Raw genomic sequence first — 10,819 nt, forward strand, 5'->3', positions numbered from 1 at the left:
ACTGACATGTCTCTTATACTTTAGACATGTAATCAGGAGGGATCAATCCTTGGCAAAGGATATCATGCTTGGTAACAGAGCCAGTCAGAGAAAAAGAAGGTCCCCAACAAGATGAACTGACACAGTGGCAGCCACAATGGGCTCAAACATCACAATAATTGTGAAAAGTTTTTTCTTCTGTTATGCGTGGTAGTGTCGCTATGAGTCAGAACCATCTTGGACAGCACTTAGCAACAACGGCCATACTCTATTTACTGTCATTTTAGATCCGACATTAAAGGATAGCATGAAGGGCATAGGAGGAGGCATTTCAGTTGAATGTTATTGACGGGGATGAGAAGACAACACCTTAATGATGCTTGACCTGCCTTTAATTTAAATGGAAAGACTGAAGATACTTATATGCAAGTGAAGGGAAATGGTTCTAATAATAATAACATTAATGTATGAGGTATCAATTTTTGACTTTCTGCTCCTTGAATGAATTCTTGGTGAAATCTATGTTAAGGAATGATCTTTACTGTTAAGTTGTTAAGTGACATCGAGTCAGTTCCAGTTTATAGCAACCCTCTATAAGGTTTCCAAGGAGTGGCTAGTGAGTTTATATCACCGACCTTCTGTATCAAACCGACCCTGCTGTCCATTGTTTTAGCCACAGCACCATACCAGGAATGATCTTTTTGCCCCAAATTACAGTTTTGAGAAAATATACAGTTACTAATGGGAACATGTGGAGTCCTGGTGTAGCTTTGTTGGATTAGCACTCGACAAGGTTAGTGTGAATCACAAAGTTGGCAGTTCAAACTCACCAGCCTCTCCTCAGAAACCCTATACAAGGTGGCTATGAGTCAGAACAGACTCGACAGCACTTAATGACAACAACAACAACAAATAGAAACATGTAAAGATTTACTTTGTGTGAACACACACACACACACACACATATATATATATGACATAAAGGAGCTCTGGTAGCATAGTGGTTACGAATCAGGCTGCGAACCACAAGGTTAGCAGTTCGAAACTACCAGCTGTTCCACAGGAGAAAGATGAGGCTTTCTGCTCCTGTAAAGATTTACAGCATCAGAAACCCTGTACAGGGTCGCTATGACCACAGCACATAACAACCAACCAACCAAGTATATGACATGGAGATATTGCTACTCTATTTAACAAAGCACTGTTTCTGGTTCTTAGGTCAAGATTATAAAGAAAAGTTAAGTGTTTTCTTTTACTCAGAAAAACATTTTGTTTTGTCCATTCTAATGCTTATATTCATCCTTTCAACCACCCACAGGTAATCTAGATAAACCAGACATAGTTTCCATGGACTGGAAAACCAGAATGAACCAGTATGAATTTAGAAGATTTTTTTTTTTTTTCAAGGGAATTAACACTCTGGTCCTGGAGGCATTATTTCATTCACAGAGCATTTGCAAGATCGATTATGTGTGAGATTAATCACATGTAAATATTTTGTAGAAGTAAAGCAAACTTGCTGCCTGTAAAATGAAGCTGGTGGTGGGAATCAGCATGATGAGAAGAGGCTCTGTTTCACTTTTCTAAGCATCACCAACAGACTGCTTATTCTCTGAGTCTGGAAGAGATCCAGTGGGATTTGGTTTTATGAGGTTTAATGTAAAGGTGTTGTATTTCATGAGATGAAATCATAACACAGTGGGTTGCAAGAATTTTGAGAGATTATGTTTTCAGAGTGTTGGCACGCACTATCCTCTGGAGAATTTTGTATCTACAAGAGAAATATAGATCTTTTTTCATTGGATTGAAATGACAACTAGTCCTTAAGCCTTTCTAGATGACTAGGGCTTGACTGGTTGGGCTGAGTTGGAATGCACGGAGCAGGTCTGACCTCTCCAATTGGCCTTTTTGAATCCATGATTTCCAATGCATCCTAAAACTTCAAGGTACAGGGACAATGCATTTTTGGTGTGCTCGCTACTCCTAGGCTAAGATTGTTATTGTCAGGTGCCACTGAATGGGTTCCGACTCATAGTGACCCAATGCACAATAGAATGAAACACTGCCAGATCATGCCATCCTCACTGTTAAGTTTGACTCTATTTCTGTTACCACTGTGTTAATCTATCTCGATAAGAGGCCTTTATTTATTCCAACCCAAACCAAACTAGTTTCTATCAAGTCCTTTAAGCTTCACCTGCAGTTTGATTTTCTATGAATTTTGACAATCCAAATGAGCAGTTTGATCAAGACAAGAGCAGGCTATCAAGCTGTTTCTCAGGTTGCTTTTCTCTCCAGCCCTTGTTATGTTTTCAGCTGAGAACTTTTCTCTGTCTCTGTTTTAGAGAAAGCTGAGCCATTCCCGTGACTTAGGTCTGACCTTTTTTTCTTTGTTCTGGAACACATATAACTGTCCTTAGGCTAAACCTCTTTCCACTTTTGTGACCATCTCATCTCCAATTTCCCTGCAATGCAACATCTTGGACCAGATTTCTCAAGAGTGGCAGGAGAGAAAGAAGACACTAGGGCAAAAATCTGTCTTCTCTTTTGATTTCAAAGTATACTCTGAATAGAAAGGAGTTTGCATTTTCTCTAGCTAAGAACCTTCCTGAAACATGGTTTAGGCAAGAATGTTTTGGAAGTGGGTGGTTAGCAAAACTAATGCATACCCCACTGTATGTATCTCTTTTCCCAGGGAGTTTCCCTCTGCCCTCCTTCCCCCCCCCCCCCCACCCCAAGAAATAATAGATAAAATCTTAGACTTTATAAGAGCTCTGTGGTGGCTGACATATTGGCTTTAATGATAAAAAGATGTGCAGATCAGCACAGATGTGTTTGCATCAAATGGTGTGCATGATATATCTCATGTGGAGTCCTTAGGGAATTCTCATGGTAACACTGATGAAAATAGTGTTATGGAGAAAGGGAGGGAGGAGCTATGAGTTATTACTGTCAAGTTACAAACGTTACATTCCTTATCTTTCTCAAATGCTTTCCTGCAAATGCATGTCAGAGCATACTGTCCTCCAGAGAGTATCCAGGCTTTGGGATGCTGGGAGGAGTCAAGCTGCAGGAGGTTGAACAGCTGGGGTGTAATCAACAAGAGACACAGGCTTATTTGCAGCTGCAGATTATCACCTATCACCTTGTCCCCCTAACTTGCCCATTCACCTGTGAGTGTGCTAAAAATGGAGATTCCAGCAGGCTTACCAAGTCAGTCAGCAGGAAAGGGGCCTGGGAAATGGAATTTTTAACAAATAAACCAGCTAACTGTAGGATCAGACAAACCTGGCAGTCAGTCATCTTGTATAATCAGGATGAGCATTAAAAAAATTTTTTTTTTAAAGATGGGCTTTGCGAGTGTGTGTGTGTCGTCAGTGTGGATGATAAAATAAATAACATAGTCAATGAGGCAATTAAAACTCTCCATTTGCTGAGAAGTTGCCGGAATTAGTGTTGTCTTTGATCTGCATGTTTCTCAGCATGCCTCTACCATTTCATCCAGTATACTGCTTTCAAAGTTGATTCAAGAAAGATGTTTGTCTTTACTAAGAAACTGGTTTATTTTTTTCTTTGAGAGAAGAGTTTTGCCACTTATGAAACTAAGTCCCTTATTGCCTTAGTTTCCAGGAAACTTGATACTAGGAATTGTGCTTAACCACTGTTAAGCACATTATCTACTATTATGGTGGGCCTGTTGGGTTTTCTCATTGAAACATTTTGCTACCTTCTTTTTACCACTATTTTTATAAATTTATGTTTCTTTTATAAGTGATTCCCAATTTCTTTTGTTTTTTGAAAGTTGCAGAATATAGTGTTGAACTATTAATTATAGTTGTTAATGAGGGAAATTGTGATGTGGTGCGTGTAGATGGTGACTTAAATGGTGACTAATTTAAATTACACATTTGAACTCTGAAAATAATTGGAACTGTACTCATACTTACAAACATTTTATCCTTGTTGCTGCCAATGACCTAATATGGATTAGGAAGAGACCCAAAGAAATCTAGGTCAATTATGGGTATTTGGGAAAGTGTATATCCTAGAGGTAATCTACTTTCACAAATGAAAGTTTTGTAAAGCCAACTTTTTTTTCCTTTTTGTATTTATAATTTAAAAATTTGGATTTAATTAGAGATATGGTGGTGGTGGTTGTTAAGTGTTGTTGAGTTGGCTCCTACTCAGTGACCCTGTCTGTATAGGGCTTCCGAGGTGTGACTGATGGGTTTGAACTGCTCACCTTGTGGTTTGCTGTCCAATGCTTATGCTACAGCGCCACACCAGGACTCCAGAAATATGGTAGACAGCACAATTTTTTCCTTTATTTTCAAATAAAAATAAAAATTTATCAAGGTAATACATAACAGGAAATGCAACTAGATAGAAGACTTCATCATAATGAAAGTTAGTCCCATGCCCTGCTTCCAACCACAGTCCTTTTCAGAGACAGTGACTTTTAATTGTTTCCATTTTTAATTCTGCAGGTGGTCACCTCCATAATTACAAACAGTATGCATATAACATTGTCTTAAAATGATCTTCTGATCTTTGCTATTTTGAAATGTTACCATATTACAGGTATGCAGTTAGCTCTGGTAATATAATGGTTATGAATTGGGCTGCAAACTTCAAGGTTAGCAGTTCGAAACTACCAGCTGGTCCATGGGAGAAAGATGAGGCTTTCTGTTCCTGTAAAGACTTACAGCCTCAGAAACCCTGTACAGGGTCGCTATGAGTCAGAACTGACTCCACGGCACATAACCACCACCACCACCAGTTCAAACTCATGAGTAGGTCCTTGGAAACCCAATTGTTGGTTGTGTGCCATCTAGTTGGTTTCGACTCATAGTGACCCTGTATGGAACTTTTGAGGCTATAAATGTTTATTGAGCAAAAAGCCTCATCTTTCTCCCATGGATCAGCTGGTAGATTCGAACTGCTGACCTTGTAGTTAGCACCCTAACTCTAATCCATTACACTGTCAGGACTCCTTTGGAAATCCTATACAGGGATGCTATGAGTCGGAACCTACTTGATGGCACTTAACAACAGCAACAGCATGTCTAGGTAGGTTCCTCTACTTTTTTTGTGTATGTGTGTGTTACATGCTTTAAGAATTCTTACAATCTGAGGATGGACTTTCTTCAGATCTGTGCATATTTCATTCTTATCTAATAATTTTCTACTATTTTACCTTTTCTCTCTTTTTAGGAAATTTTATTGGCTTAGTCCTTCTTGTATCTTATTTTTCTGCTGTTTAAAGCAGAATTACCCCTCTTTTCCCCAGAGTAAACATTAGTTTACCTAGCACTTTTTGAGCAGGATAACTGATACAACATTTTCAAGGACAGATTTTGTTTTCAGCTCATTTTCACACCTACCCTCCATTATCTGACAGCCTCTTTAAGTTACTTTTGGGAAGATCATTTTCTACCTCCACTGCATCCATATTCTGCACATATTTGGAAGCTGTAGCTGTCTCTGCTCTGTTCCTTCCATCAAATGGCTTCCCTTTAACTTTCTCTTCTTCAAAAAGGATTCATGGGTTTCTTTCTATATGGATTCTTTTCCTTGCACTAGGACCTTGGTGTATTAGTCGAGTTAGACGATGCTATAGCAACAAACTCAGCCATCTCAGTGGCTTTATACAATAAAGGTACATTTGTGCTTCACACAAAGTCAGATCTTATGCAGTCTGATGCTTCTGATTGGGAGTCTCTTCTGGTTAGTTCTCAACAAGTTATAGGCAGGGTGAGGAAGGAACCTAGAGATTGGTAAAGAGGAGGAGCAAAGGTGAGGCTAGGTGAGAGACGTTTTATAGAAAGGCTTTGAAGTGGGGTATGTTACATCTGCCTACATTCATTGGCTAAACTCATCAAGAGAATGAAGATTACCTGTGTATTCAGGAAAGAGAGGAGAGATGCTTTGGATGACCCAAAACAGTTTCTACTACATGTTGTCAGGAGGAAAGGGGTGTGTGTAGAATTTGTCATTTTAACCCAGAATTATTTCTTATTGAAATAGATTTTCCCCTCCAACCAGAAGGATATCATCAAGAAACTAATGAGGGTGAACCTAATCATTAGAACTTAGACTTCTCTGGTTTTCTAGATTTATTGGAAAAGTAAACAAAAATCCTCACAAATGAACCAATAAACAACATCATGATAAATGGAGAAAATACTTCAGTTGTTAAGGAGTTCATTTTACTTGACTCCACATTTAATGCCCCTTTCCCTTGTTTGTTCTTATCTTAGTCTGGAAGACCCACTGAAAGATGTCCACTGACTGGACTGACCCTGCTGGTATTTCAAACAGTGATGACATTAGCTTCCAGAATCACAGGAACAAAATCAAGGCTCCCCAATATGACACACTGACAGACAAGTGGGGCCATTTGCCTAATAAGTGATTATATTATATTTTGCTTGAGCTTTCCCTTATTATTGAACATTTCCAATGTTTTGATCTTATAAGTATTGTGATGAACTTTTGAAAACCTTATTCTTTTTTGTTGTTGTCAAGTGCCATTGAATCGGAACCGACTCATAGCGAACCCCTGCACAGCAGAACGAAACAATGTCCGGTCCTGGGCCAACTTCACCACCGCTGCCACACTTGATGCCATCAATGATGCCACCTGGCCAATCCATCTCATTGGAGGTCTTTCTCTTTTTCTCTGACCCTCCATCTTACCCAGCATGACATCCTTCTCCAGCAACTGTTTCCTTCTGACAACATGTCCAAAGTATTAGAGACGAAGTTTAGCCATCTTGGCCTCCAAGGAGCACTCTGGCTGCACTTCTTCCAAAACAGATCTATTGGTTCTTTTGGCAGTCCATGGCACTTTCAGTATTCTCCTCCAACAGCACAACTCAAAGGCATCAATTCTTCTACGATCTTCCTTATTCACTTTCCAGCTTTCTCATCCATATTCTTTTTAGCCCTTTGAATTTTCACCTAGAAATTAAAATCATTGAATAAAAGATTATAAATTTTCTAAAACTGTTAGATATGTTTTACAAAACTACTTTCCAAAAGGACCTTTCAGTTTGTCTTCTGACATTTGATATCACCTATTTTTATTTTTAATTTTGTAAATGAAAAATATTAAACTCACCAAAGGTTTAATTATAAATGAGGGAGATTTTTCCTTTTTTTGTAATGAATTGCATTCCTTTTTATTTGTTTTATGTAGCTTTTACATTTTTTATTGGTAATTATCAATTTTTTAAATGAACCCCTTGGACATTAACCTATTAACCTTTTGGTTAACCAATTCTTTTTAGTCACATGTTAGAGGTTTGTGGAATCCTGGTGGTATGTTGTAAGATAAGCACTGGAAGACTGACTCCAGTCATTGGTTGGCAGTTGGTTGGCAGTTCAAACCAACCAACTACTATTCAGAAACCCTATACAGGATTGCTGTGAGTTGGAACCAACTTGATGGCACTTAATGATAAGAGGTTTGTATAAAAATTATTTCAATTCACCAAGGTTTGATGAGTATTTTATCTTCTTTGCTTTTTTTTTTTTTCAGTAATGGAGGGATGTGTTATGGACTCAGTTATAGTTTTGCTTTTTCATATTAAAGGAAAAAAGAATGGCTAGATGTTGGATTGGGGTCCTGATGTGTTGCTGTAGGATAAGCATTGGATTGTGAACCACAAGGTTGGCAATGCAATCCCACCAGCCACTAATCGGAAACCCTATAAAGGGTCACTTTCAGTTGGAACTGACTTGATAGCACTTAATAACAACAAGTTGTTGGATTGAATCATCAGTTTTTTTATGGAGCTGGTAGCATAGTGGTTATGAGTCGGGCTGCTAACCTCAAGGTCAGAAGTTTAAAACTACCAGCAATTCTGCAGGAGAAAAATGAGGCTTTCTGCTTTGGTAAAGGTTTACAATCTTGGAAACCCTATACAGGATCACTGTGAGTTGGAACCAACTCCACAGCACATAGCCAACACCACCACCATGATAGTTTCTCTCTTCTCTTTCAGAGGTTATGAACAAGAGATTTTCTATAAAGTTTGTCAACTATTTTTCTTAAAGCTATAGGAGTGAGTGGAGAGTATAGTTTATTGGGAGATCGTAAGCAATATTTTATGGAGTCCTGGTGTGGTGCTGTGGATTAATGCGCCAGACCGCAAAGCCGTTTGAACAGCAAGGTGTGCAGTTCAAGCTCACCAGTCACTCCTCGGAAACCCTTTATAGGGACACTATGGGTCGGAACCAACTCGGCGGCACTTAACAACAACAACAACAAGCAATGTCTTAGAGTTTATAGACAATGGTTGGTGGGACAAAAATCTTGTAACTGTTTGGCTGGGATGTGTGTTGGGCCCAGATTTTGAGATTAGGAAGACAGTGAAAAGAAGAACAAAGAAGCTGGTCAGTGTCTATCACAATCAGAGCTTTATTCTTTGTTTAAACCAAACAAAGAACTTGATTGTTAAATACAGTAGGCGTCCAGGGAAAGGGAAATGTTGTGAATTTTTAACATTTTAGTCTCAATATGCTAATGACTTATTTTGATTCTTTTCTGAGAATGCACTTTGATAAAAACAAAGTTAAAGCCCTTGTGCTCTGACAGCCTGGAGATAATATTGAAAAGCAAAAAGGCAGAGAAAGGAAGTAGTGGAGAATTTAGACACATTTTGCTTATCTGTTTGTGGTGTGATGAGTTCAGAACCATGGATTGGGTCCACTAGGAAAGGGGGAACAGAAAGGATAGATAACATGGAGTGGGAGGCTGATAACCAGAGATGCTCTGTGAGAACTAGTGGCTTCTGGGGGAGTTGGGATGAAAGTGTATGAAAACCATGGTAGGTGGCCTGCTACTTCTGCTTCTGTGTGCTGTTGAGTCGGTTCCTTTTCATAGCGAGGCTGTGAGTCTTCATAGGAGCAGAAAGTCTCATCTTTCTCTTGTGGAGTTGTTGGTGGATTTGAATTGCTGAACTCGTGGTTAGCAGCCCAATGTATAACCCACTATACTATCAGGTCTCCTGGCGGATGGGCTTGACTGCCTTAATTGTTTATTTGAGCAATATCTGTGAATGCCCTTCATTTTAGAAGTAAAACTTCAGGCATATATCTATAGTGCAATTGTCAAGGACTACTTTGCTTCTACTTTTTTTTATGTGTAAAAACTTGCCAAATCTGCAACAAGATCCAAAAGAAGAGGTACAGTTGATTTACTGTGTCCAAGTTTAGAGTGAATGTTTATAGAATATATTGGTCAATGAAGCAGAGAGAGCCAAAAATATGACAGTAAGGACTAAATGTCAAGCCAGATGTATGTTGGGTGACCATTTCTGGATGATGTAAAATAGCAGACTGTCTTTCATTTGGAAATATTTTAATTCATTTTGAAATTTTCACTTGGGGAGTTAAACTCTTGTGTTGAGGATTCCATTAAAAATTGGTAATTCATTCCAAGAAGTAGACATTCTTTCTTACTTTAATGTGAAGAAGTTGTTTCCTATTTCTGGAGATCTGTTAGAGTAATTAGAACTGCTGCCTAAAACAGGCTCAGCAAACAAAAGTGTTTCACTAGATTTAAGCATTTCAATATTAAATGCTGCAACATTGGATTTTTTCCTTATTCATTTGCAGCTCTGAAAAATCTTCATAATTTACTTCTTAAATACTAAATTTCAGGCATCTTTGGAATATATCTCTTTATGAAACAGATATAGTACTAATTCTATTAAAATTATTAGGGACCATTGCTTTCAAACAACTATAATATCGGGAAGAAAAGATTGATGATCTATTTCCAAAAATCAACCAACGAAAACCCAGTGGATCACCGTGGTTTAATTTACAACTTATCAGAGGAAGGTGAGACAACAGGCAACATTTTCTTCCATTGTGTGTGTGGTTGCCATGAGTCAGGGGCTGACCTGGCAACAACTAACAACAGCAACATTTTATCAATAATTTGTTTTGGTAACTTAAATGCTTATGTAAAATGATGATATTTTATTGTTCTAATTTCAACAGATGCTTCAAAGTTGTGAAAAAAGCAAAAATGTACCAACCACATTTCAAAGAAGGTGGGCTAGAGATATTTTGTTGGACTTATTAAAAAGAGTTCTGGTGTGACACTGTGGGTTAATGCGCTGGACTGCAAGATTGTTTTGAATCTCAATATTAGCAGTTCTATCACATCAGCCACTCCTTGGAAACCTTATACAGGGTTGCTATGAGTTGGAACTGACTCAATGGCACTTGACAACAACTCTTAAAAAGACAGCAGAATCAGTCATGAAACTATTAGCCCTATCACCAACTTTTAGCTTATCCAAGCAAGATAAAGCTAGACCTTTGAAAGATGGTTGAAGAGAGCTATCAAGGTAAGGTGTGTGTCAGTCTAGGAAATAGTGGCTCTGTGTGTCCACATGCATGTGAATAGTGAGAACAGGAGGAAGGCACTTCAAGAGAACTACTTATAGAAATTGGGCATGCCTCTGAGCCAAAAAAATGCGTACACCCACTATGGCATACTGGAGTGGGCTTGAGAGAAAGAAGTTTCTTGGAAGCATCCTGTCTGCAGAGAAAGGGTGCAGCAGCAAGTCCTGTAAGCGCACTGGTTAGAATGGCAAGAATATGAATTTCCCATGAGCCAACTGGACTTGAAGAGTGAACCCAGGTTTGAGTCATTGGTATGGGACATTCCTGAGAGGATGGCCTACAAATCAGTAGCCCAGGTCCAGAAGCCCCTCAAAGATTTAAAACCTCATCAATAACTGATATGTATAATTATCTATACTACCTGACTATCTCTGTAACAATTTCTCCACTACTACCCCATGGACACCTGGTTCCA

This window comes from Chrysochloris asiatica, unplaced genomic scaffold (assembly GCF_000296735.1).
Source record: "Chrysochloris asiatica unplaced genomic scaffold, ChrAsi1.0 scaffold00112, whole genome shotgun sequence".
Lineage (NCBI taxonomy): Eukaryota > Metazoa > Chordata > Mammalia > Afrosoricida > Chrysochloridae > Chrysochloris > Chrysochloris asiatica.